This window comes from Rhinolophus sinicus, linkage group LG01, assembly GCF_036562045.2.
Source record: "Rhinolophus sinicus isolate RSC01 linkage group LG01, ASM3656204v1, whole genome shotgun sequence".
Classification (NCBI taxonomy): Eukaryota; Metazoa; Chordata; class Mammalia; order Chiroptera; family Rhinolophidae; genus Rhinolophus; species Rhinolophus sinicus.
The window spans coordinates 144,755,485-144,781,925 of NC_133751.1; the positions used below are offsets into that span (position 1 = coordinate 144,755,485).

General features: G+C 40.0%; 1 protein-coding gene across 4 annotated transcripts in view; it reads left to right on the top strand.

Moving 5' to 3' along the window:
* The first annotated feature begins 253 nt into the window (after window positions 1-253).
* GPD2 (glycerol-3-phosphate dehydrogenase 2) overlaps window positions 254-26,441 on the top strand; it is a 128,997-nt gene continuing 102,809 nt past the window's right edge. Inside the window, exon 1 of one of the 4 annotated variants that reach the window (XM_019727175.2) lies at window positions 254-592. The gene's annotated coding sequence lies outside the window, so the exon portion shown is untranslated. Of the gene's footprint in view, window positions 593-814; window positions 1,241-13,813; window positions 13,925-14,542; window positions 14,810-26,441 lie in introns of those variants that run through there. The other 3 variants (XM_019727174.2, XM_074336576.1, XM_074336574.1) reach the window with 3 other exon arrangements.

A 26,441-nucleotide genomic window follows, 5' to 3' on the forward strand; every position in this document is an offset into this window, starting at 1 on the left:
AAAACACTACTGCGATTTGGATTCAAATTTATTTGGCTGCCTTCCTTTGGAAGGCCTTTCCAACACTCCTCTGGTTATTTTCCAATACCATGGTAGAAAGGTTATTTTTAAAGTGCCCAGAGGTCTTCGGAGGAAAGGTCTTAAAGAAATGGGGTCCCTTTGAACCACATCTGCACCTCCCTTGGGTCCGCTTGGGTTGGTTTAGCACTTGTAGTTCCAACAAGCGAGCTGGGCATGCTCAGTGGGCAGGGTCAGTTTTGGGGGGTGCAACTGGGAAGCCTGCTGCTGTGCTGCGGGATTCTCTGCCTCCCCCCACCTGTACGAGGCTGGGCCTCAGGAGCCTGTGCTTAGCATCCCAACCCCTGGGGCTTTGGCTTAGTCTTCCCTACGGGTCCCCGCGCTGACATTCGGGCGGGGAGTCAGGAGGCCGGGCGCGCCTGCAGAGCGCGCGGGGGGAGCCCGGGCGAGGGCTCTGGGCTCTGACGGCGGGATTCCAGGGGTCCGCCCGCCTCCTAGACGCGTTTGTAGGCCCAGGGAAGCCTGCCCGGCAAGTGGGGGAAGCCAGATTCGTGGGCGGGTGACAAGAAAGCAGGTAAGCCAGCCCCGCCGGCCTGCAAGCGGACGAGTGTCTCGCGTGGTGGAGGGCAGACGTAATGGGACACCTCCACCATCTTTCCCCGGCCTTTCCTGCTCAAGGCGGAGCGGAGGGTCTGGGGTGCGGCACGGCGAGGGCGCAGGGCAGTAACCGCCACCTGGGCGAGGGCCATCGCAGCCGCCGCGCCGCGGCCCCACCCGGCTGGCCTCACGTCCCCGTGTCTGGGTTCAGGCACGTTCATTGGGCGGCGGCAACCTCGCCAGCTCGCCGCCCGCTGGTGCGCAGTGCTTGCCTCCCCCACCCCACGGCCCTGGCTCCATCCTCCACTTCCGCGTTTCCCTGCTGGGCCCGCGAAGCCTGGGCCCGAAATATCCGGGTTGGATGTGGCGGCCGCGCCACTCAGGCCAGCCCTCGGGGAGGGAGGAGGAGCAGGAGCGGGAGGAGGAAGTGGCCGCGGGGGCGGGGAAGCGGCGAAGCCGGGCGCGTTGGGTTACACTGGCTCAGCCTGCCCCGAGTGACATCCACGCGCACCTCGCCGCGAGTACCAGGGCTGAGGCTCTGATTCCTGGGGTGGCCGTCTCCTCCCGGCCGGAGGAACTAGGTGCTCCAGCCCTCTCTCCCCTCGCGCCAGAAGATCAGTGTCAGGTGTGTGCTTCCTGGGAGAGTGGGTTCCCTCGCCCCCAGGGTTTTAGGGGCCACGGACCCTTTCTGACCCGGGATAGTCCTCTACGACTCCGGTGTTGGGCTGGGTGGTGGCCAGAATCTGGGGAAAGATTTTAGGATTTCTCCCCAACAACAGAAGGTGGACTCATTCTTATGTAGGAATTAGCTGTTTACGTTTTGGAGGGCGGTGGGGTGTAGTAATAATTCACCTTAGTTAAGTGGCAGGACTTTGGGGCGAGGGTTGGTATCTAACTGCAAGTTTACTGCAAACTTTTGTCTTGTGGATGTTGTTGGCTCGTCTGATGATCATTGCTCCTTTCTGAAGCAAGGGAGGGAAAGATTCTAGAAGGGGGCTGAGGCTTCTTTGAGGACCGTAGCAACTGGAAGGTGACAGTTCTAGGAGGAAATGGAAGGCATACACTGATGAACTTAAACGAGCCTCCACTCCCCAGGTAGTAACTTCTACTGAACAAAAAGAGACTTGTGAAGAATGCTTTGTCAGGAAGGTATAGCCTATGAATGAAGTGTTGCTCGTAGCAGCTGGGCTCTAGACTGCCTCCCACCCAGGCAGAGGACCATTCACTCCTGAACAGCCTTCCTTAGGAGTTCCAAAGTCATTTACAAACACAAATTCTCACAGTCTTAGTGGCATGGGCCAACCCAAATTACATAACACATTATAAATATCATGAGGCAGCTATAGAAATAGCTAACAGCTAATTTAGTCAACTTATACTCATATATAAATAGGTGAGGGAAGGCAGGGTAAGTTACACCCAGTCTTTATTGCTTAAAACAAAACTGTTAGAATTTTGCACATGTTCCAAGTTTAAGAGATGGGAAGTTTCTTTTTGGAGTGTGGAGGGTGATGCAACTGCTGCACTGGGGCCTGGTGGCTAGCTGCTGAGCACTCTAGTTTCTAAGTCCTACATTTTTGCTGGCCGTCTGCTGAGACTGGATGCCATTGCCCAATGGATACCAAGTGCAGCCTGGGGAAACTTCTGATGTGGATGTTGAAACCTCTCTGTCTTTGTTCTAGGGGCATATGCCAAGTTATAACACTCCGTTGATTTTTACAAATCAACTCATCAAACAATGCAGCAGTACCATAGTGAATAATGGATAAAAGATGGAATTTGGGTTTGAGAACCAACATTGGTGGAGCTGTCCATTCTGATATCTCACATAGTCACTTTATTTTATAAATAAATTCTGAATAGCATTAAAGCTCTGCTTCCTTTCCCCTCCCTCTGATTTATTAAAAGATGCAATGGGCTGGCTCAGTAATTGACGATAGAGCCACAGTATTACCAATTATCAGTGGGTTTTAAACCCCCTGCCCCCCAGTTTAATTTTTGTAACTATTTAATCATATTTTAAAAGATTCCACTGTCATTGTACAAAAATCATATTGGAAAATTACTGTAGCTCTAAAATTATGCTCTTTGGATATATGTTTTCTATCTTTCATCACTAGCATGTAAGTTCTGTGAGAGGGCGTGCTCAGCCTCACACACTTTGGTATTTCTAGGGCCTAGAGTGGTGACTAGCTTGTAATAAGCACTCAATAAATGTTTTCTTGATGAGTGACTACACAGCCAAACTCTAGCTGAGTGTAGTGGGGGAAAGAAAACCAGATTTTGGCCTTAGATAACCTATTCAAACTCACTGAGCCTCAATTGTCTTGGCAAAATGTGGATAATAATATATGATATAATACATGCAAAGTTGCTAGTAATGGACCTGTCAGGTAGTAGACTTCAAAATATTAGTTTCCTTTCTTCTTATATTTTTAATTTTTATATTCCAAACAGGAAGATTTGGACAAAGCATGTAGTTAGCTAGATAATTTAGCTCTTACATGTTGTGTATGAATTATCCAGGCTTTCTCCTCTTTAATTTGGTGTGCGTGATTGGGGGTTGGGGGGTTAGTGGCAGCTATGGTTATTCGCGAAGGGAATGGGGAAGGTGGTTAGTGGCAGCTATGGTTATTAGCGAAGGGAAGCAATTTCCAGATCATTATCTAGTTTTGCCTCTTTTCTTTCTTCTTGTTCTGTTCTTGTTCTTCTTCTCCTCCTTCTCCTTCTGCTTCTTTTCTTCTTCTTCTCGCCCCCCCGCCCCCCCCCCTTGTTTTAAAATGTGATGTTTCTGCTTAGGTTTTCCAAAACTTGATTCTATTTGTCAATACCTGGACTCAATGGGTTGTCCTAACTGCAGAAACAACACTTCAGAAAGAGCATTGGAAATCAAATGTGTGTAACATTTGTTTTCTTAAATGAAGTCTTCTGTAGGCTTGTGCAGCATTATATAGTACCAAGTTCTAGGTAAAGAAAAAGTATGGTTATCCTGCATTTGAGAAGTTAGAATTTGTTTAATGGGATAAAGCATAGATGTAAAACAATTCGAGAATAACATACGATCTTGCATAGTTATAACCTAGTGCTAGAATGTTGGCTCTTTTGATTATAGAAGGGAAATTTTAACATGGGCTCAAGTAGTCGAGGCAATTTTGTGATGAAGACGATGTCACTTCAGCAACAGAGAAACTTAAAGTTTCCTGAAGATTATAGCGAAAGAAGACCATCTTGTTTCAAGAATGTTTGCTATTTTGTACTGCAGTGTACGTGTATTAAAAAGCCAGCACAATCATATACTTTCAAAAGTGTACTTTCTATGGAAAAGTATGTTAGAAACCTACGGTAAAATTCTGTATGTGCAGTAAATCATATACTTTTCACTATGTCTTTGAAGTTTTAAAGCCCAGGATTGGAGTTAAAAATTATAACTTTATTCTTGCCACTTTTAACACATTTCTGTAAAAGTGTGTCACATGGCCTGCCTGTTACTCTATCCAATTGTGTACAATGGGATATCGTTTTCATCTGAGGTTTCAGGGGAACATTACTAGTCTGTAGGTTTAGGACCCCCATAACTGGCTCATTTCAGGGTTGTTATTTTAGGAGATAGGGAAGAACTGAGTGGAACTAAACTAAGAAGATATTATCAAAGTATTTTTAGATGCTCATCAAAATACTTAGATAATTACAGCAGGACTCATCACCTTTGAGATAAGATGAAAACTTGGAAGTTACGTCATAGAGGAAGAAGCAACTAATAAAGGACATGTTGTATATTTCCTTGATTTAAAATGGTTGACTGATGGAGGAAAGAAACATAGAAGGGAGAGATGAATAGACTCAACTTCAAGTGAGAAAAGTCAAGGGCCAAGGTGGCTGCAAGCCAGGAAATCTCTAACAACTTTAAAGGAGACCTCTTCCTGAATTATCTGACCAGGGATTGATCGCAGGGACATTTAGGAAAAAGAAACACGAGGAGCTGATGGTTTTAATACTGAGAGTGTTTAGGTGATTGTGGTCAGAGTTTGTCCAGAACTCTAATTTTGTGTCCTGATATGAATGTGACCATGATTTTTTATTTGTTGTTTCTTGTTTTCCAGGATTTTCATCTTTTTTGGAGGGTCTTACTGGTTCTTTGTGTTAAATGTTTCTTCCTGTATCTTTTCTGTGCTCTTGTTTCTCATTTTTCAGTTGAAAATTTTATGTTGGTTCTTTCAAAATCCGATTTCTGGTTTATGCAGTAGACAAAACATGGTTTCTGATTTTAATTAGGTCAAGCTTTGTTTCTAATAGTTTACTAAAATTAATGGGAAAAAAATTAGTTCATGTAAAATATTTCTCTCCCAACTAAAAATTTATTGTGACGTCTGTATTAACAGCACTTTAAAGCATTATTTGGAATATCATTTAATTATTCAGGCAAATTGAAATTACTAATGTAATAATTTATTTTTAAATAGTGAGATACTGTTAAAATGTGTGTATTTTTGAACAATTACTGTTTAACTTAGATTTTTTTTCAAGTTTCATATTTTTCAAATAGCAATATGTCTTCTGTGGAATCTCATATTTGATTACCCACTATATCCTTGTGTAAAAGGTTTTAATATAGAGGAGAAAACAAAACTTGCAAACTATAACAGAGGGGATATTTTCTGAAAATGAGATTTCTAGAAGCTGCCACTGTCAAATGAGATGGTCTCTGAGTATGACTTGTTGACATATGCTTAGAAAGCTTTATTACTTACCTTATACCCAACAGTGACTACTAGAGTAAGTTAGTTATACACAGTAGGAACAAAAGTTTATGTTCAAGGTCAACATTTTAGGAAAATTTTGGTTAAGATTTTATGCCATTATTATTTCAATGAAACACAATAAACTTCTAAATGTATTTGAAAAGTGATGAAAATAATCACTAGGTACTAGGTTCTCAAAAGTCATTTTACTTTTATTTAAATGGAATAAAGAAAGGATGTTTTGTTTCACTGTGGTAATGTCAGAACTGCTTTGATCCTGTTACTCTTTGTTCCTCCCTTCTGTGGGTCACTCTGTGTTATTGAATCAAGTTCTAAATACTTGTCTTGGAATTTATGACTTCTGCAGTCTTTCCCCAGCTTTAAGTTTCTGCCCTTATTTTCTAGCCAAATTGGACTACTTGGAATTCTTTTAATCTCTCTTATTCCTACTGCTGATCCTATACTTATGATCTTTCTTCTACTTCGCCTTTTTGAAATCCTACCAATCCTTGTATGTCCTGACCCAACTGGCTGCCGGTTTCATGATGCTTTCCCTCACTGCCCCACTCAGAAGTGTTATGTATACTTTCTTTTCTTTTTGTCTTAAAGTCTATTTTTTTTTAAATTTAAGTATAGTTGGTACACAATATTATATTAGTTTCAGATGTACAATCTAATGGTTTGACATTTATATACCTTATGATGTGATCACCACACTAAGTCTAGTAACCATCTGTCACCATGCAAAGTTATCACACTGTTATTGACTATATTTCCCTTCACCTTTTTCCTCTTTCTCCTCTCCCATTCCCCTGTCTTCTGGCAACCATCAGTTTGTTCTTTGTTCCTATGAATCTGTTTTTGTGTTGTTTGTTTGGTTTGGTTTTTTTAGGTTCCACATGCAAGTGAAATCATATAGTATTATATTTGTCTTTCTCTGTCTCATTTCACTGAGCACAATAACCTCTAGGTCCATTCATGTTGTCGCAAGTAGCAAGATGTCATTCTTTTTTTATGGCTGAGTAATATTCCATTGTAAATATATACCACATCTTTATCTGTTCATCTATCAATGGGCAACTAGGTTGCTTCCATATCTTGGCTATTGTAAATAAAACTGCAGCGAATGTGTACATTTTCTAGACCCTTTACTCTTTTTTGCCACTCACAAGTCTCTTATTTACTCCTTTCTATTATAATTCTTTTCCTGCAGATCATGTAGAGCAAGGGCTGGGTCTTACACAATTTTATAGACCTCACATGCCCAACCTACATGCTTTGCATGTGGAGGCCACATAGTAAATAGTTGTTGAGTGAATAATTGCCTCATAATTCACTTATCACTTAATTACTCAAGAAATAAATGGCAAAAATGGGTTGTGTGTGATAAGACACAATCACACAGGCAGATGCATCTCAGCTAATCAGGTAAACTGGATACTATTTTTTTTTCCGGCCTCCCCTCTCTCCCTACACATTTGGCAGTTTTGATATCTAAAGGATATTTAGGAAGAGGGAAGGACATCATTACAGTTGAACCAAAGTTATAAAAGCAATCCCTGAAGAACATCAGTGGAGGAATATACAAATGAGGAGGTCATTTAATGTCCACTGAGGGCTCGGCCATCTTGTCAGAGCTCTGAGGGCTCCCCCTTCACGCCTTTCTCCCTTCTCCCCTCACCTGCCCACCTACTTCAGTCTCTTAAGAAAGAATCCAGACAATTAATTCACAACAAGATGATTGATAAAATTAACTTGTCACCTTCTCAAAGGTCTTTGGATTCTAAGGGGACCAAAACCTTGGGGACCTTATGTAGGCTAGGTAGAAGGATCTTTTGGGGAGCAGTGTTTGTTGCTGTGAATCCCAGACGTCACATTAGAGAGCCACTCATGCTATGGTCTCTGCACCTTTCAATTTCTTCCTCTGTAACATGTCTTTTTATTATTAATAATGAATGGTAAATAGCAATCACCGTCTTCTCGGCACACTGCTAAGTGCTTTGTGCCCATTGTTTCACACATCAACAGTGAACCCTGTCATATCATTGTGGAAACAATTCCAGAGAACTGAAGTGACTCACTCAAAGCTCCATAGTTATTTATGTAGTCACACAGAAACTCTCTTGAAAATGCTGTAAAGAAATAATAGAATCCGGAGATAATTCCACTGGCATTTCTGTAATGTACTTCCTGCTTTTTGCTACTTTGGATTCCATTCCTTGACTCACTGAACTTTGCCACCTTCTAATACTTCACCCTGTGGTTCAACAGTTTCCACCCATGGTGGTGAACTTTTTCACATATTGAATGCATAGCACAGTATGCCAGCCTTGTTCCTTTTGATTTGACTTCTAGGAACCCATGACATTATTAAAATCCTCCTCAGTCTTAATGGATGTGGAAACAACCTGCCACTTGGTATCAATTTCCTTTTCCACTCCTACACCTGGGTTTGTGAATGCTAGCGGGAAAATGAACAGACATGCAAATTGGTGGTACATACAAATTGGTGTTCTCCAGCTGTAGCCACGAGGCTGTCGGCACCTGTTTCTAGAGAGCACCTTTTTCCTTTTCTTGCCATAGTTTTTCCAAACCTTCAGCATTTTCTTTGAACTTTTTACCCCACCTGTGTATTTTTTTTTTTTAAGCAGAAGATGATTGTTAGTGGTTAGAGCAGACTAAACTGTTACAACAGAAAGATTTGAAAATAGATAAAAGCACAAACCCAGCTGAAGTTTACTTCTTGATCATGTCTTTGTTGGTGAATGGCTTTCCTCCACGGGATGAATCAGGTACCTGGAACCTTTCATTTTGTGACTCTGCCTTCCTTTAGGGCTTTGTTTTTAACTGCGTCCTGCTAGTGGAAAGTGAAAGAGGAGAGGCATGTCCACTTTTTAAATGCTTAGTCTTGAAATGAATGTGTCAGTTCTGTTTGCATACTATTGGCCAGAAGTCAGGTGCACAGACATACTTATCAGCAAAGGGAGATTGGCAAACGTAGTCTAGCTGGGAGCCCTGGAAGAAGAGAACATGGGTTTGTAGTGAAGTGTTCTCACGTCCTGTTGTACTGAGAAAACACAGATATGTCAGTATCTGTTAATATTTTGCTCTCCTCTCCTCATCTTCCCTGTGTCTGAATACATCAACTCTATCATTCACTACCAACTTAGAGGTAGAGTTATCCAAAGTTGATGCTTTCCCCAAAGTTCTGGGCCCCCACCCCTTCGGATACCTTACTCTATGAAATTTCTCCATGTTTTCCTGCATTTTAAACATTTACAAGAATGCTCAAGATTCTCCCATCACAAAGACAAACAAGTAAAAACCAAAACGATTCCTCCACCCTGTGCTCCTCTCTTGCTACATGCTCACTTCCTCCTTTCTTTCAAGGTATGCTTCCTGAAAGTTATTTTATATGTTGTTTTCTACTTGATCATCTTTACACTACAACTGATGGAAATGTGGTTTCTGTCTTAGATGAATCTCTTCTTTTTATGATTATTGGTGTCTTCCTGACAGGCAAATCAGTGGGACTTGATTGCTTGACATTTTTGTGCAACCCATCCTTTGTGAAACTGAACTTTCACGATGCTATTATGATTTTTGTTTTTCTTTAGGACTACTCCTTATGGATCTCTTTGAAAGTTCTTCCCTTTGATGTTGGAGTTCCCAGGGTCTGTCCTTAATTCACTGTCCTATGTTTGTAGATGCTTTCTACACCATCAAGTTTGTCTAGATCCCATTTCAATCATTCCCAAGTTCACATTCCCAACCAGAGCTCTTCCCTGAGTTCAGACTCAGTGGACATTTCCATTTGGATGTCCACAGTCAAGACAGGACTCACCATCTCTGCACCCTCCCTCTGCCCCTCCCTAATGCTGTCTCTCCTCTCATTGGAGAGCATCACCATGCTTTCTCCTACCTAAATCATCCATTTGTTAAGTTTATTTAGCACCTAATTATATGCCAGGACTTGTACTAGAAATTAAGATGATAGTGGTGTACAAAACAGATATACTCTGCTCTTACAGAGTTTACATTCTGGGGTTTGGGGGAAGAAATAATAATGATTAAATAAAGGCAAGACATATGAGATGATCACATAGCTATGTGATTATGTTGGATTTGGATGGTTTGGGAAAGCCTCTCTGAGGAACTGATATTTGAGCTGGATTCTGAAAGACCAGAAGGAGCTAGCTGTGCAAAGATGAGGAGCAGATTATTCCAGGCAGGGAAGACAGTGGGTATAAAAACTGTAATTGTATTCCTGATAAATTTGATGGGCAGAAGCAGGTAAATAAACCTGAAGCTTAGTGGGTGAGAGTGAGAGGTTTCTGTATTAGTTTCCTGTGGCTGCTGTAACAAAGTACCACACACTTGGTAGTTTAAAACAACATTTATTCTCTCATAGTTCAGGTGGCCAGTAGTTCAAAATCAGTATCACTGGGCCACAATCAAGGTGTTGGCAGTCTGTGCTCCCTTCTGAGGCTCTAGGGGAGAATCTGCTCCTTGCTTCTTCCAGTTGCTGGTGGCTTACAGCATTCAGTAGCCTTTGGCTGCCTTGCTCCAATCTCTGCCTCTATGGTCATAACACCTTCTCCTCTGTGTGTGTCAGACAGCCCTTTGCCCCCCTCTTGTAATGATATATGTGATTGTATCTGGGACCCACCCTGAAAATTCAGGATAATTTCTCCATCTCAAGATTCTTTGTTTAATCACAGTTGCAAAGTCGTGTGTGTGTGTGTGTGTGTGTGTGTGTGTGTATGTGTGTGTGTGTTATAACAGTCACAGGTTCCAGGGTTTAGGATGTGGATATCTTTTGGGTGCCACTATTCAGTCTACCACAGTGTACAAGAGAATATTTAAAAGTAGGCAAGGGCCACATCCTATTGAGCTTTATAAGTGAGAATAAGGCATTTAGATTTTCATTTTTCAATGATATAAGCCATTGGATGATTATATGCCACTAAATGACATGATGTGGTTTTGCTATAAAACAGTGTCTCAACTTTTTTATTATCTCTCTAAGAAGAAAAATTAAATTGAAATTAATTAAACATTTAAATTAAAATTTGCCTAGCAAGAGAGTATTCATTAAGTATTAAGGAATACGATTTTGTTGGGTAGAGTTGAGCTTTGGAGGACAACAAATCATTGTCATATATAATATGTCTCCCCTGTCTCCCTTCCAAGAACCAGTGTTGTCCCCTTGTGGATGTTATGTCCATACTGAGAATATATGCTATCAAAGATTGCTCTGGCTGCTAAAAAGTAGGCTGGATTAGGGTAGACTGGGGAGGGAAGATTGGAAGCGGGACTTCAGTTAAGAGTCTATTTTAGTTGCTCAACTGAGAAATTATAGTTGTATGGACAGGCATTGTGTTCAAGATGGAAAGAAGTGGATGGATTTGGGATGTTCTGAGATAGAGTTAGTTGACTGAATTTGCTGTTAGATTAATTATCCGGAGAGAGGAAACAAGAATCTAGACAAAGACTTACATTTGTTTTTAGCTTGAGCAATGGGCCATAAGCTGAGAAGGGGATAATTGGGAGAGAAGCAGGCTTGATGGAAGACATAAAATATTTTGCTTGGACTATTAAATTTGAGGTGCTTATTAGACATTTCTTGGGGGATATCAGACAGTTATCCCCAAAGTGGATATCCAGTGGATAAATGGAGTTTGGAGATTCTAGGAGGGGTTTTGGCTGAAATACAGAGGTAGGAGTTATTTGCATATAGATTTTATTTGATACTGGATGGAATTACACATAGAGAATGTATAGATAGAGAAGAGGGCCATTGGAGCATTGTATTATGTAGAAGAGAAGGATGAGTTGCCAGTGGGATAGGAGAGAAGCCAGGAGAGTGTGGTATCCCTGAAGTTAAGAGTTCAAAATATTTTTAAAACGAGGTAGTCCTACTGTGTTAATTACAGAGATTGCATTTGGAGAAATGCGGCCATTTGTGATTTTGACAATCTGACATACGATGAGTTGTGGAAGCAGAGACTGTTTATAGACAACTGTAAGACATTTTATTGTGAAGAGAAGCAGAGAAATGGAAGAGTTCTTGGAAGGAGATATTGGTTAAGGAAGGTTTGCCAGGAACAGAGTAATAGAATGAGTTTAAGTAGAGAGTAAATGATAGAATGATTAAGTAGAGAGGAAAAACTGAGGAAGGCAAGAGAGAGGGATGGATATTGTTGGAGTACAATTCCTAACGATCCAGGAAGGGAGGAGATCTAGGGCACAAATGAAGAGGCTGGTGGTTACTAGGAACAGGGACATTTCATTACAGTAAACGGAAGATGGGTACAGGTCATGGTTTGGGTGGTGGGAAGCCACACCTCTTTATACCGGCTGAACATTAGACTTAAATGTGAAAGTATAAACAACTTCCTCTTGATGAGGTGCTGGGAAAACAGTGTTAATGGGCTGCAGCCTTCAAAATTCAGGTTAAATCTTGCTTTCTCCATGTTTTCAGGGTGAAAGGAATATTCAGAGGAGAGAACATTATGCAGTTGGCTGAGGATAGATATTGAGTTTCAGAGGGCAGAATGGAAAGGGAGGATGGCTGAGAAGGTGAGACATAGGGCAGTTCGGGCCTCTGGTGATGACAGGTACAGCGGATTGTGGAGTGTGCTGGGATTAGTCCTGTGATGTCTTGGAGGAAGCTGGGTGCAGCACCTTGTGGCAACTCCTGTTGACATGGTGGCCAAGTGTGAGTAAAAGCCGCCTCAGAGTATCTGTAGCCTTAGGGCATGTCCTAATGTCCTGGTGGCCAACTGGAGTGTAAAGACCTCCGTGGGGACTGTTCTCAAGTGGCAAAGAGCACCAGGTGCTCCGAGGGCCTCTTGCCAGCCTAGATGGTGGTGTAACTCCAGGAGGAGGTGCTTTCTCCTATTTGGCAGAAGCTAAGGTATGTGCTGTTTCTGGAGGAATCATCTTAGCTGTCTTCCTTCCAAGTGTATTTAGACTCCTGTGGTCTCCGCTCCACTGCCATCGTCATGCGCAGACTTAGTATACCCTTAGGAATTTGTGTATGGATGTTAATACCCAGTCTTCTGATTTCCCTGCTCCCAGACTCATGTTCTTTTCGTTTCCCTGAAGCAAACTGGGAATGAGAGAATGGTGTTTTAAAGGCAAATGTGATTCTGGCTAATCCTACTAGGAATGTTGTAAGGATTAATATAACACATATAAACTGACCAGCACAGTCCTTATAACATAGTATGTAACCAACAAATATGCTTAAAAGCCCACCTTGGCAATCCGTTGCCTACTGGGCAAAACCAAAGTCCTCTGAATAGCATATGCTTGAAAGACCTCCAGAGATTTACTGTGCTGGCCAATTCCATCTGCTCACCTTCCTTACCACTATTGCAGAGCATCCGGTGCTGCAGGCATACCACACCCCCTTGTTCTTGAACATGAAATATTCATTCATGCCATCATGTCTTTGCTTATGTTCACTCTGGACCTGGTGAACCTTCAACACTTGAGTTAATTATTGCTTTCTCTACAAACCTGTCCTGCTGATGTTTCCTATATCCCCTTTCCTCTAGGGGTAATTACTCCCTTAGCCCCTTGTCCAAACCTTATTTGTATCACTTGTATTTGTTTTAGAATTTTCTTCTATAAGCTATGAGTTCCCTTAGGGCAGAAATGATAAATTATTCATCTTTATTTACTCACACTCTAACACAGTAGGTGCCCAATGAATATTCGTTGAATAAATGAAAATTCAATACATATTTGGGTTTACATACTGTATTTCTATTGTGAAATCTAAATTTAATTACATTTAACAAAGACTGAGATAGATCATGTAAACCAGACACCAGCAGAAGTGTGGTAAGGGCACACATGAATGGAGGTTGCAGAAGTGAGTCCCGTAGTGTAGATGGACAGGAATTGGTGGTAAGGGGAGGGCAAGAGTAGATTGAGGGGTGGTGGAGGAGTCTGTGGGGAATGGAGGGGATTCTGTGGGCACAGGTCAAGGTGGTTTGGGGGGTACAGTAGACTATTGGGCAGTAGTTGACATGCATTGAACGAGTGACCAAACAAGACCCATTTTGATGCTTGCGATGGGATCATTAACCCTTTTTCCCAGTTTCTTGCTGTGAGGTTAACCAAAGTCATGATATATGTTTTTACATCTGAGTATCATACTAGAAAGGACATATTCTTGAGAAATAGCTTGATTCCTTTAAACAAAAGTGTTGACTGTTTTGATGGCATTTTGGCTTTATATTCATTTTGTCTTTAAGGGAGATGGTGTTCAGGGTTTGTGACAGAGCCAGAAAGCAGTTCCTCTCCCTCTCTGAACTAAAAATAAATTCCAAGAAATGTTCTGAGTAGAGGACAAAACAATACTCTTGTGGGTCAAAGTTGTCCCCCGCGACTTGGGTTAATTCAGGCCACAAACCTTTGCTCAAGCCTCTTTTGGGGAATGTTTTAAATCCATCAGCGGAACTACTCGAGAAAGGCTCTTAAATGTTGGACTCCATGTGATGAGTGAGTCACCTCCAGTGAAAGAGCCCACTGCCTCCATCTGACCTCTGCGACAGGTAACCTGCGGCCTGGAGTTAGGTCTGCGTTAGATGTTGTGCTTTATAGGGTTTTTAGTTTTGGTTGAACACTCCACAAATCACAGTATCTGTTCTGTTTGAGAGAATGTTTATTTTGGGGGAAGATGCTAGAGAAATGCCAGAAGAAGCCTGCTTACCGTTTGTTTCAGGGAAGTCATGGGAATTTGTACTCCAACCTGTGAGTCTTAAGTGCATTTGCTTGATCAGAATCAGGTGCTGCTTAGGCTAAAGCAGGGAACAATAATGACCTGTGTAGATTGGCTGCTTTTCTTCTCTAACCACAGTCTTCGCTGTCACCCCAATTTGGCATTGCAAATGTGGGAGCCCGTAGTAGGGGCTCAGTAATGTTATGTACCAGTAATGGAAGTTGTTGCTAGCAGATGTGTTTTTACACCTTATTTATATTATCTCAAATTCTCAGTATAACTTGTGAAGTAGATGACATTTTATAGATGAGAAGACTAAGGCTCATAGTGAGTCACACGGCTAGTAAGTGGCTAAGTTGGAATTCAATCCAGGACTATCTGTCTCTCATGGCACCTACACCAGCTGCCTCCTGTGGATAAAGTTCTATTGACTGGTCCCGAGTTACCATTTGTGTATGCCAAGGACAGCACCCCATGACCACAAGGATCCCAGCTGTGCTTAGATCCAGAGCTGTGTTCCTTCCTGAGAGCACTGAATTGTCTGTCACATGGTGGGGAGAGAGAGGGAATGTTGGCCCCATCTAGGATGGCCTGTCCTTTCTTTGTGCATCTGTGGGTTTCCTTCAGGGCCGGGCACAGTGGAGGAGCCCCCTGGGTGTGTTGGTGTCTGAACGGAATCTGTGCTGATGGAGTTGAACCCTGGGGAATACCAATTCCAGTAAGTTTGATCCACTTTGCAGTCATTGGTTTGATTAGTTGTTGGGAGTTTTGATGTTGTATTAAACTTTAAATCCCTGAGAAGAGGTAATATGAAATAACTGAAAATTCAAGACTAATTTAGGTGTAGTTTAACTCAGGCTTAAATAGTTACTATGTCAGTGCTCAAGGCAAATTCATTCTAGTTAGTGTAGAGACTGTTCTTCAGAATGTGGTAGATGACTCCGTGACATTTTCCAGTTCTTGCTCCAAGATTCCTAATAAATTGTAAAGGCAAACTATCCTTTTCCTTTCTCTGTATGGGTTTTACTTTAGTTCATTAAAGATGAGGAAGGTTGTGTAACAGGAAAATCACTCAAGTAATGGTCAGATGATATGGGATTTAGTCAAATGTCAGCTATCTATCTGCATGGTACTCTTTAGAGTTCTTACTTTTTATTCATCTCTCTCTGTCTCTAACACGCGCGTGCGCGCGCACACACACACACACACACACATTTTTCCCCTTAGTGCAAGAATAACAACAAATGCTCACTTTAGAAATTAAAAAAATGATGCACACAAGGAAGAAAATAAAAGTAACTTAATAACCCTACCATTCAAAGGTAAGATTTTAAACATTATTAGATATAACCTTCTAGCCTTTGTGTGTGTGTGTATGTATGTGTGTTTGTGTGTGTATGTGTGTGTGCGCGTGCGCACGCATGTACTTTAAAATGCACACACAGATACTGTTTTGTCTACTATTGGTCTCTTCATAATTAACTTTCTACTGCCCTTTAGCCCATCTTCACCCAGAGTATAATTAATCCAGAAAAAAATAATTCCTACTCAATAAATTCTATAATGCCTAACTTATTTAAAGCTGTCCGCTTATTTCTAGACTTTTCTTCACTTTATCATAATTAATACCAACATAAAAATGTTGCTTTTTCAAGTCAGAGGGGTTAAGAGGACGTTGATGCAGTCGTTTTGGTGGTGAGTGACCTACACCCATTGTCCACTTTGGAAAACAGGAAAAATTGCCAGAGGCCCTGGAGAGCAAAAGGCCCGGGCTATGGGATCTAGCAATACCATGAGAAAGCAAATGCACAGACGATCTCGATGTTTTATGTCAGGAGACTGAAGTCCAGAGAAGTCAGGTGGCTTTGTGCAGGCTGAGATTGTCTTAGGGTGGGGGTGTAGAATATAGTCTGAACACACACATGCTGCTGGTGGCTGCCAAACTAATGACGGAGAGGGTGGGTACAAGTGCACTGGGTGAGGTCACGCCTGGAGGTCACTGCATTGACATTGGAACCTGGAGTTTTGACAGGAGTCCTATTAGAAATTTCACTTTGTGAGTCACTTGCCTCCTGACTGCCTCATGGTAAGAACGTAGGCTCAAACTATGGGCTAAATTCCTTGGGTTAACTTTGGGTTTCACTAAACATTATCTCGGAATTTATGGTTGAGGAGAGACTGAGTATAAATTGCTAATGTGCTCTGCTGATTTCCATCAGCTATGTGATTTGACTGACAACAGTGTGAGCCTAGCCCACTGGGGTCTGGTGAATTACATCTGCTCAGCCAGAGTGTTTCTTGAGCAGGAATTGAAATGCATGGCCCTTTAGTTTCCTGTGTGATGCCAACACTCGGCAATTGACTTTTGCTCTTCAGTTTCCAACAGGGGGAAAATTATGAAAAAAAATGGGGAGAGGCCAGGCATACTCAAGATTCAAACCCATAAATATAAATAACTGCAATTAATCATATGCAGTCTGTCTTGTCTATTAATTCTATACTCAGTGGGTCAGTAAGTTTCACACAGCTCTTTAGCTTCCCAGCCTGTGTTTGGTGGGGAATGTTCTGGGTACTTCAGCTTGTTGAGATGCAACCCAGGATACTTTTCCAAGATGAGTCCAAAATCAGTTCAAGATATAATGAGGTTTTTTGTGGGGGAAAAGTCACCTGCAAACAACCCGAGCCCAAGGGGGAATAGAAATATAAAAAAAGACTTCTGCTGTTGGCATTTAAGAGGCTCTCAGTCGACACTTACTGTTCTTTGTTACCACCTTTGTTAGACTGAATGGGACGGGAGCAGTCTTTCAAGTGTGTAAGTTCAAGAAATACTTATTTCAAGGTTATCCCTGAAGTATTTGTTTTCCTGTTATAGAATCCTGGTTTTGATTGTGGTTTACATTTTTGGCTATTTTCTCATGTCATATGTTAACTCTTCCTCTCTCTCCCCATTATGTCCTTTTTTCATACTTTCATCTACTCATTATGAACATGGCTAATAGTGTCCTTAGGAAAAGACAACTGCTTTTACTCTTAATACCCTAAAAGGCATTCTTGACACTGTAGCTAGGGTCTGTCCTTCCTTCCTCTTTCCCTCCTTCCCTCTCGCTTTTTCTCCCTTCCCTGCTTTTTCTTCCTTGCTATAAATAGTATCATATCATTCCACTGATTAAGACCCTCCATCTTGGTTTTCCGTCTTTATCTTGTCAGAATAAACACCTTGCTAGGAGGAAGTCATATGTGACTCAGCACCTGTCTGGCCCTCTGACCTCATCTGGAACCCACTGCCCACATCATTCATTGTGCTGCAGCCAGAGTGGGTTTCAGTTTCCATAGAGGCCAAGTTTGCACATGCTGCTAAGTGTCTGCATACCTGTTCCCTGTGCGTTGAAGGCCCTTCTCTCAGATCTCTGTGTGACTGGCTCTTCCTCCTCAATGATGTTTTTTGTCAGTCACTCCCATGAGCATTCTATCTAAAGTGGATTCCTCCTACCCACAGTCAATCTCTAATGTAATACTCCATTTTATTTTCTTCATAGCATTTGTCAATTAAAAAAAAAAAAAAAAAAAAGACCAAAACAAAATTAAAAAAAAACTTGATTTTACAATTTGTTTACATGTTTATTTTGTCTTCCCCTCAATCCATGAGGCAGAGAAATTGCTAGCCCCTAGAGCTGTGCTGAAGGTATAGCAGGCATTTAGTAAATCTCAGCTGAATACCTGTTGCAGGAACAAATGTTTCTCCTTTCATCAATCTTTCCTTGGGTAGGTCCTTCAGTGATACTTTTCTGAGTATTTCACTGAACTCTTGCTTTGGTTATTTTCTTAAAGTGTACAATTTTTATCTTTCCCTCAAGTGTGTTTTTCATAAGCCAGTCCCCAACAAGCAATTTTGAAATTTTTTTAGGAGAGGCAGATAGATTCTTTTTTGGCCCATTTATCTATAAACTTTTCTTTAAATCCAAGAGAGCACAGAAAAAAAAAAAGTTCTAATTGTTTCTAGAGCAGAAGCAAACAGCTTTGCCACATTTTTTTAAAGATAATGTGAGTCTGTTCAGATGAGACAGAATTGAAATAAGAATTTTTTTTTTCTAATCTTGGACTATGTGCTTGTGTCTGATTTGAAATTCTTAATCTTCATGTTCTTATGCAGTTTGTGTAGTTTGTTTCATCCATACTGTGTACAACAAACTTCAGAAATTATCTGGTAAGCTCCACTGACCTAGAACACAGGAAGGAAGGCGGAAAAGGCCTTTGAATAGATAGAGCCAGAATGTTGAAAATACAAATGCTAAGATGCTAGCTAGTAAGTCACTCTTTTTGCCTTGTTCAGAGTTATTTATTTGTATTTTAAAGACAGTTTTAGCTAACTTGGCTCTCAGTTTTTCTGACCACAGTCGTAGCAAGTGAGAAGTGAGCTGCAGAGCTCAAAGATCAAAAAGGAGAATTACCATCAGCCTGACAGTTTGGAAGAAATGGGAGAAAACTTTATAAAGCAGACAGAGGAAGAATTCACATGGGAACAGTGTGTGGCAGTGGGCCACTTAGTAAAGGGGTTAGTAGTCTTGTTCCTTCTACTGTTCCTGAGGGCATCACCCTGTGATAGCACAGTCTGATGTTAGTATGGATGGTTCTAAGGCATTCATAATCGAATCCATGGTTAATAGCCCTGATTTAAGAAGACAAAGGTGACTTGCAGTTTTGAACTATTTTAATTCAAAATAGTTCAGACTTTTTTTTTTCTTTTTTTTCAGACTGTTCACTCAAATGTAAGCTCTTGGAAGGAGGGTATTTTTGTATGTTTGTTTTCAGTTGTATGTTCAGTGCCTGGCACATGTTAGATGATCAGTAAATAATTACTGAATGAAAGAATGAATGTAAGCCTTAATCATCCAACAGTGCTAAATAAATAGGACATTAAGATAGTACCACCTTTAATGTATAAGGGTGTTTTTTTCACCCCTGTGTGTATAGAACGAAGAACAATAATAAAATAATATGAATTTAATGTTAAAGTAGTTCTGGACATTTTCAGAGATACTTTATTTATCAGTGGAATGAGGATCTGCAAATTCAAATAAATGATTTGCCTGAAATCACAAAGCAAATTAATGGTAGAAACAGAATTACAAGGGAAGTCTCCTTAATGACACCGTCCTGGTGATTTTGTTAATCTGGTGTTTTGAGAATTAAAATAATATAGAGTTTGTATTTTTTTCCAGCAATAGTAGCTCTATAGGAAATATTGAGTAGAACCCTTCATCTTCTCCTCTGCATGCTATTTACATTTTAGACTGCAAGGGTATTAGCTGTGTAATGTTGGTACACAGTGTCTTATGCACAGTGACTAGACTTGTTTATAGTCTGGTACTTGAATGCTTTCCACTTAGGGTGTGTGCCAGTCCTTTTCAAGAAGAAAAGAAAAATCTGAAAAGGAGGGATTTGGAGAGGATGCCTCATTCAAGTGGAGAGAAAAAGATCTTATGACCAAGATTGTTTTAGCCAAGATAACTGAGATCGAGATACAGCTTTGCTTATTATTTTTGCACAGGTCAAGGAGGACCTACTATCTTTTCTTTTCCTTTTTGGAGGTGAGGAACGGAGCATTTAGAAAATGTTGATGATGTGTATTCCATACTTTTGAATGAAATTGTTGTTAGAAACACGAGCTACTGCAATCTGTCTCTCCTGTTGTCTGATTCTTATTTATTTAAGGGTCAGTCATTTTTAGGGAATGTGATAACTAAGCTAAAAATACAATACATGATTATTTTGACTATAGTACATCTTAGATTTACTTTGCATGTATGCTTCATGTGTGTAATTTAGCCCTTTGTTGAGAGTTGCATTTATACATGCAGTGGATTATTAGATATGTAGGGAAGTGAATTTTAAATGCAGAATTCATCAGGATACAAGGAAAAAAAGACTACAGGACGAAAAATGTGGTTAGTCTTTTTTCCTAGGGATCTTCTCAAACTCAAGGAAGTAGAATAACTGGTCTCCCATCCCAACATACTTCTTGGTCTCTGTTGTAATTCTCAGCCATGGCTTATGCATTAATAGAGCTGTAACAGAGCTGGGATCAAATTTTGAACTATTCTTTTACAATGTAAGGAAATTAAATTAACTGAAATTATTGTGCTATAACTAATTATAAAAAGTCTCTCTCTTTTTTTTTATGAGTTCAGGATTTCATGAACTATCTTCAACAAGTATTTCCTAAAGTGTATTTCTAATAACATATATAATACAATTGCAACTGGAACTTTTGAAAGAATTGGTACATTTTCCTCTCATTCAGTGATAAAAATAATGAGCAAAAGTTAAGTAAATCAATTGGCATCAGCATTTTGAAGTTTAAAACAAAACCAGCTTTTCAAAGTTTTGTTTATGCTTATTACATTGGAAGGCAGATTCTCAAACCTCCTTCATCTGTGCTATTCCAAAAAAAAAAAAACAAAAAACTATTTTTCAGAATAACGATCTTGAGGTTCTTTAAGATTTTTTTGTCTTCAAAGAAAAATGCCTGCATTCAGTAAGTAGTTTTTCCTAATTCATAATACTATATTTCATAAAAATATAAGATTGGAAAACAGCGAAAGAGATCTCTGAATAAGATCCAGGCAAATAGGAACTTAATTATCTCAAACACTTCTTTCTCTGGACGTGCTATTTAATTGAAATTCTCTTAGGGTTTATTTTTTAGACAATAGAGTTAAAGTTCATTATCACCCATACGTTAAAACCCTTTTTATTTGATTCACAGTGCCTGAACACTATTTTATAGCATCTAAACCCTTTTAAAATACATTTATTTATATGGTGATGTAGATTTTATCTCATGATACTTTTTTGGGATGTATATTCAAAAGCCGTGATTGTTATAATTGTAATAAATCTGCATGAGAGGCTTGGTATATTTTAACGTGAAAGATATTTTAAACTCTATTGTTTGGTACGCAGTTTATTCTATAACAAAATAAAGGGATTTTTTTCTTGTCTTAATTGCTGAAGTAGATTCTATAACAGCATGAAAAATCTAAAAAAGGATCTGTGCTTCCAAAGGAATGTGAACCATTTTCCTAACCCAACAGTAGGGTTAGTAGAGGGGCACAAAGACTGCAAGAAACACACGACCAGTATGGTCTGTTTGCCTAAAGAACTTTTTTTGTGTGATTCATTGGTAACATTCCTTCTTTCTCAAGGCAGAATTCAACTTTTTTTCAGTGTCTGCTGTACTCTCTCTTTTTTTTTAAGGGAGGCATTTCTTAGTTGATATATAAATGCAAGCTTGTTTAATTTCATGCTAAGCATGTTATCCATTCAGTTCCTTAACCTGACTTGTGTCTTTATGACAGGTGGGCATTTTCAGGAAAGAATGCTCCAAATTTTCACTTATGAGGGACATTTTATTTTATGCCTTTCAGAACTACCTTAAATTACATATATGGTAAACTAAGAAGGCAGAAATATATTTTTATTGAAAAATAAAGGTAGGATTTTACAACTTTAAACAAAAATCCATTAACATATCTAGGTTGATAGAAAATATATATTAATTTTGGTTTTAAAATAAAATGGAAAACAAGTTCACTTGCGTGAACTAACTATAGTTCTTTATGATTTTTAATGGCATCTATGGAAGGAAATACAATAGAAATCATTCCATTATGAATTAAATTGATCATTTGCATTTAATGAATATAAATCTATTGTTAGCTCAGATGGGCTTCATTGATTTCTTGTAATTCTACAGTGAACCTCATGAAAATATGGGAAAAGGGTCAAATTTGTGACACTGTGGTACCGGTGTGCATTTTTGGAATGGCAGAAAACATAACTACATAATATAGAAGTTGCCTTGGAAACATCATTTAAAAAAAAAATTGAGTCTTACATAACAAATGACTACTGCAAGCATGTATCCTTGTGTTCTTCTCGGGCCTTCTTCCCTTTCTGTATGTTTTCATTTTAGAGGATTTTGTGAAATAAATTCTTTAATTGGTTATGGCATTGCATATTAAATTTAAAAAAGCAAATCTTGCACACCAAAAGAATTCATGTAATAGTGTTTGAGACAAACTTTTTTTATAAACAAATAGAGCCTTTTAACTGGCTCCCTTTAAATGGTTGTTGACCTTATTTTCTCCTTTTTTTTGGTGCCTTTTGCTTGCATTTCTTAAACTCTGATTTGAACCTCTTGCAGCTCAGCCCTTCTCTGTGCCAATTCCTCCTTTGTCAAGCATCCCGGCTCCTGCCCTCCTTTGAGCCTGAGGAATGGTCCTGGGCTAACCTCTTTCTCAATCATCTGTAGCTATGTGTTTGCTGCTAAAATGATGTAACTGACCTAAAGGTGCCCCAAAGAGACTATGGGAAGCTTTTCCAAAGTACTTTCTGGCTTGAAGTTATATGAACTATTTCTTTCAATTTCTCTTTGTTTCCTGACTTTTTTTTCTCTTTTGTCTTTATTAAAATATTTTCCCTTTGTTGAGAAAATTTTTTTCCCCCCATCTTTTGGGTGGGGACCTTCTGGCTTGGAATTTCCTGGGGAAATTTATTGGAAATAGAACATGACCTAAAGTAGCCTGGGTTTCTGATAGGGCATGAAAGACAGGAACGAAGGTAGACATTGGATGCTATGCCAGCAATGTGTGGTTATGCAGCTTTAGCTTCCTAATGAGCCACAGTCCAAAATTTGGGACATCCAGAATCTGAGCATTAATTATATTTCTAACTTTTCTGCTGACTTTTACTTGGTTTTTCCTTTTATCTTGTTTTCGATCAGAATACTTTCCTCAATGACTTCAAAAGAACCTTTTTGTTTGTCCTTTGATATCCTGTTCAGTGTATCTGTTTTTTATAACTATAGGTCATCATTGTTATTGTGTTTGTGGCTTAAAGATACATATTTTTATAATAGGGGAAGGGCTAGTAGAAGATGATTAAATATCCTTTGAAAGTGTCTGCTGTTTTTTCAGGACTTGATATATCCACTTATTTCCATATTTCCATTGGGGTTATCTTTTGTGGGTAACCCTTGAATCCACTTCCTATTTTAAAAATGTTTAAAGCAACCAAAAAAGACAATCAATTTTTCGTTTATGGACTAGGACTCCTCTGTTTTCAGAGAGGTTGATGGGCCTCTGATGTTGACTATTTTGTTCACCTATGTCTGACAGCTTTCAAAAAACATGTTTGAGGGCTAGCTGTATGTTTCTGTAGGGAATCACATGCTGCTGTGTGAGGTGTATGTGTGTAGAATGAAATGCCTCTGCTTGTGACCCATGTAGAGATGGAACTGGCAACCTTGGTGTTAGTAGCAATGCACTCTAACCAACTGAGCTAACTGGCCACCCCTTGTTTGTAGTTTTGATACCTTTAAATCAACCTTGAGAAAGAGAAGGTAGTAAGCACATGGTGTGCTTTGATTGTTACTGTGTAAGCACTTTATCAACATATGCTTGGTGTGCCTGAATCATGATGTACTTTCTTATAGAAAAGTATACAAAACATTTGGTATCACATCGATTGGAATAATAAAGGGTTTGCTTTGTTGAAACATGTCTAGTGCAAAGCACCCGGAAATCTTGACTTGTGTAGTTAAAACTGGGCTGCTGGGCGGGAAGGTACTTTTGAGCTCACTCCCTCTTCCTCCATTTCTCTGTGGACTGCTGCCAAGTTCCATGGTTACATAGGACTTCCTCTTATGAGGTTCGGCACCCTTATTTTGTAAGATTCATGTACCTTTCTCACATTAGTCATTGTGTGCAAGTAGATCTTGAGGCCTGGCCCTTTGCGTTGTGCCTTCTGTAGGTTTGATAGAAAATCATGACTCATAATAGATGGGGTGGTTTTCCAGGCACAGCTACAAGGTGAGTGATTGCACAATTGAAGTGTACGGAGCTTCTTGCTGTCTTTGAACCTGCATATGCTTAAGTGAAGGTCTTTAGTGAAGTAGCACATGCCATACCTAGATTCCATCCTGGGATTTTATGTTTTAAATTCCTCCTTTGTATGGGTTTCTCAGGGTAGGAGAATCATAGTGGCACGGAATGCCTTTATATCCTGCTAGAAAACACAAGTCTCAAGGGCTGCAAGGCTTATGGTTAAAATTACTCTTTTGAAAATGATCTTTGAGCTATCTTTCCTTTCCTTCCCCCCACCCCTCTTTGCACACACACTGATCCCTCTTGTAAGGGATGCTTACATCTGTGCTGGCATAAGACTCAAAACCCTGAGAAGTCCCGTTTTTTTCCCCCAAAGTTAATGGAGAACACAGAGCTTGGAAAGGAAATTGCTATTTCTACACAAGAGGCCAGAGGATAGGAGAATTCTTGTACAAGTGCAGGCCCTGAGTGGATATCTACAGAGGAGTGATGAGTCCATTTGGATGGATTTTTATTTTTGCTAAATTAAGAGAGAAGCTAGGCCTGTAAGAGAGGGAGAGGGGTTTGAAGACTCTGTTTCGAGAATTCAAGGGCCAGGAAGTGTGCTTTCGTTCTGGAATAAATTTGCTTGTGGGGACTCTCAGCCTTTTACAGTGGTGGCTATTTCTTGTTTTTAAGTCTAAAATGTGTGGTTAAGTCACTCAAATGCATGATTTAGCTGGGAGAGTATTCTAGCCTCTGAATGGGGGGAGGCAGACAGGATGAGCATTCAGGGACTATTTGAAATAATATCTGAGTGGTGGTTCTCATTATTGAAGTCACTCCGTTTATAATAGGAGTCCTCAAAGGACACCTAAGAATTCAGACGAGCCAGGTAAGTTGTAGCTAAAATCGTGGGTCAACAGACTTTGAGAGGTTTTTGTTTGCTAAAAAGTAAGTACATTTTATTGTGTAGTTGTTATATCTGTTGGCTGTAGGCAGAAGATTCCCCAAACCTTACCTTTAGTTCTGACTACTGTTGTGAGTTTGAGACCCACCTGTCCATCTGGTTGCTGTTTTCTCTAAGTAGGTGTTCTGTCGAGCTCTCAAATTACCTTAATTCCAAACTAAACTCTTCTTCTCCCTTAAACCTGCTTCTCTTCCGAAATCTTAATGTTGTGTTGGGGCCACTCCCCAGCTCCTCAGGCTAAAACTCTGTGTAGTGTTCTGCTTCCTTCTGTAATCAGTTGTCAGGTCCTGTCATGGTCTCTAATTGGGTCCTGTCATTAGCGATATCTGCAAACCATCAATCTCTGCATTTACACTTTTCAGTGTTGTCCTAAAGCGGGCTCTCCTCCTCTCACCTGGGGACAGTTTCATTGCCTCCCAGTTGGCCTTTCTGTCTTCACCATAAGCTACAACACAAAAATCTACTTGAACACTCTTCATAAAGTGTGGGATGAAGCATCCTGCTTCCTTCCTCTGCAGCCTTACTTCCCTATTGCCAGCAGACTATCGTAGAAATATCTTATTTCACACATAACAGAGATTTCTTGTGTCTTGCCCTGGACTTCTTAAACCCCATTTCCAACTGAACGTCTTCAGCCAAACCAGATAACTACTTGTATGCCTCCCGAGTGTTACTGTGTGATGCTCCTCTCTGTCCAAATCTTCTTTCTGTATCCAGACCTGCCCCTACTCACTCCCCTGCAAATCCTTTTCTTTCTTCAAGACCTTCTCAAGTATCCTGTTTTCTTTGAAGCCTTCTTTAATGCTTTTAGTTATAATTAATCTCTCATTTTACTATGATGATATGGCACCTTCCTTTCTTTTCTATCAGAGTATGTATGTATGTACTATGTACGTACAGAGGGTGGCAAAAGTATACACATTTTAAGAAAGGAAAACTATTAAAATTGTAATACTCAGTATATACTGATAAAAAAGATGAATTCAAGTCATGTTTGTCTTCTGCAATTACAAAAGGTGCTCAAAGTGGTTACCATCAGTGGCCAGACACTTCTGATTACGGCAAACTACTGCTTGAGCAACGTTAACCGAAGTGTCCACTTGTATACATTTTTTTTGGAACCCCCGGTATTTCTTCAGTTTTTCTCTTTTATCTGTCTCTATGCTCTATGTTTAGAGCATAAAAGATGAATTGAAGCCTGAATTTATTGTGGCATCTTGGCTGGATATTCTACTGATTCTGTTTCAATTTGATATTGTTTTGGTTTAGGAAATAATATAATTTAACAGTCTGCTTTATTTAGAAACCCTCTCAGCTCTTCCAGTCATATTGAGGGATCCCATATCACAGAAATTCAGGTGAAATGTAGTCACTCTCCATATAGTGGTTTCATTCTTTTTTGGAGGGCATCATAATTCAGTACTTGAGTTAGAAAAGAAAAAAGGAGAAATGGCATCTAACTTTTCTGTGTCCTATATATTCTGGTTGATGAAAATGGTATCAGATAGTGCTTT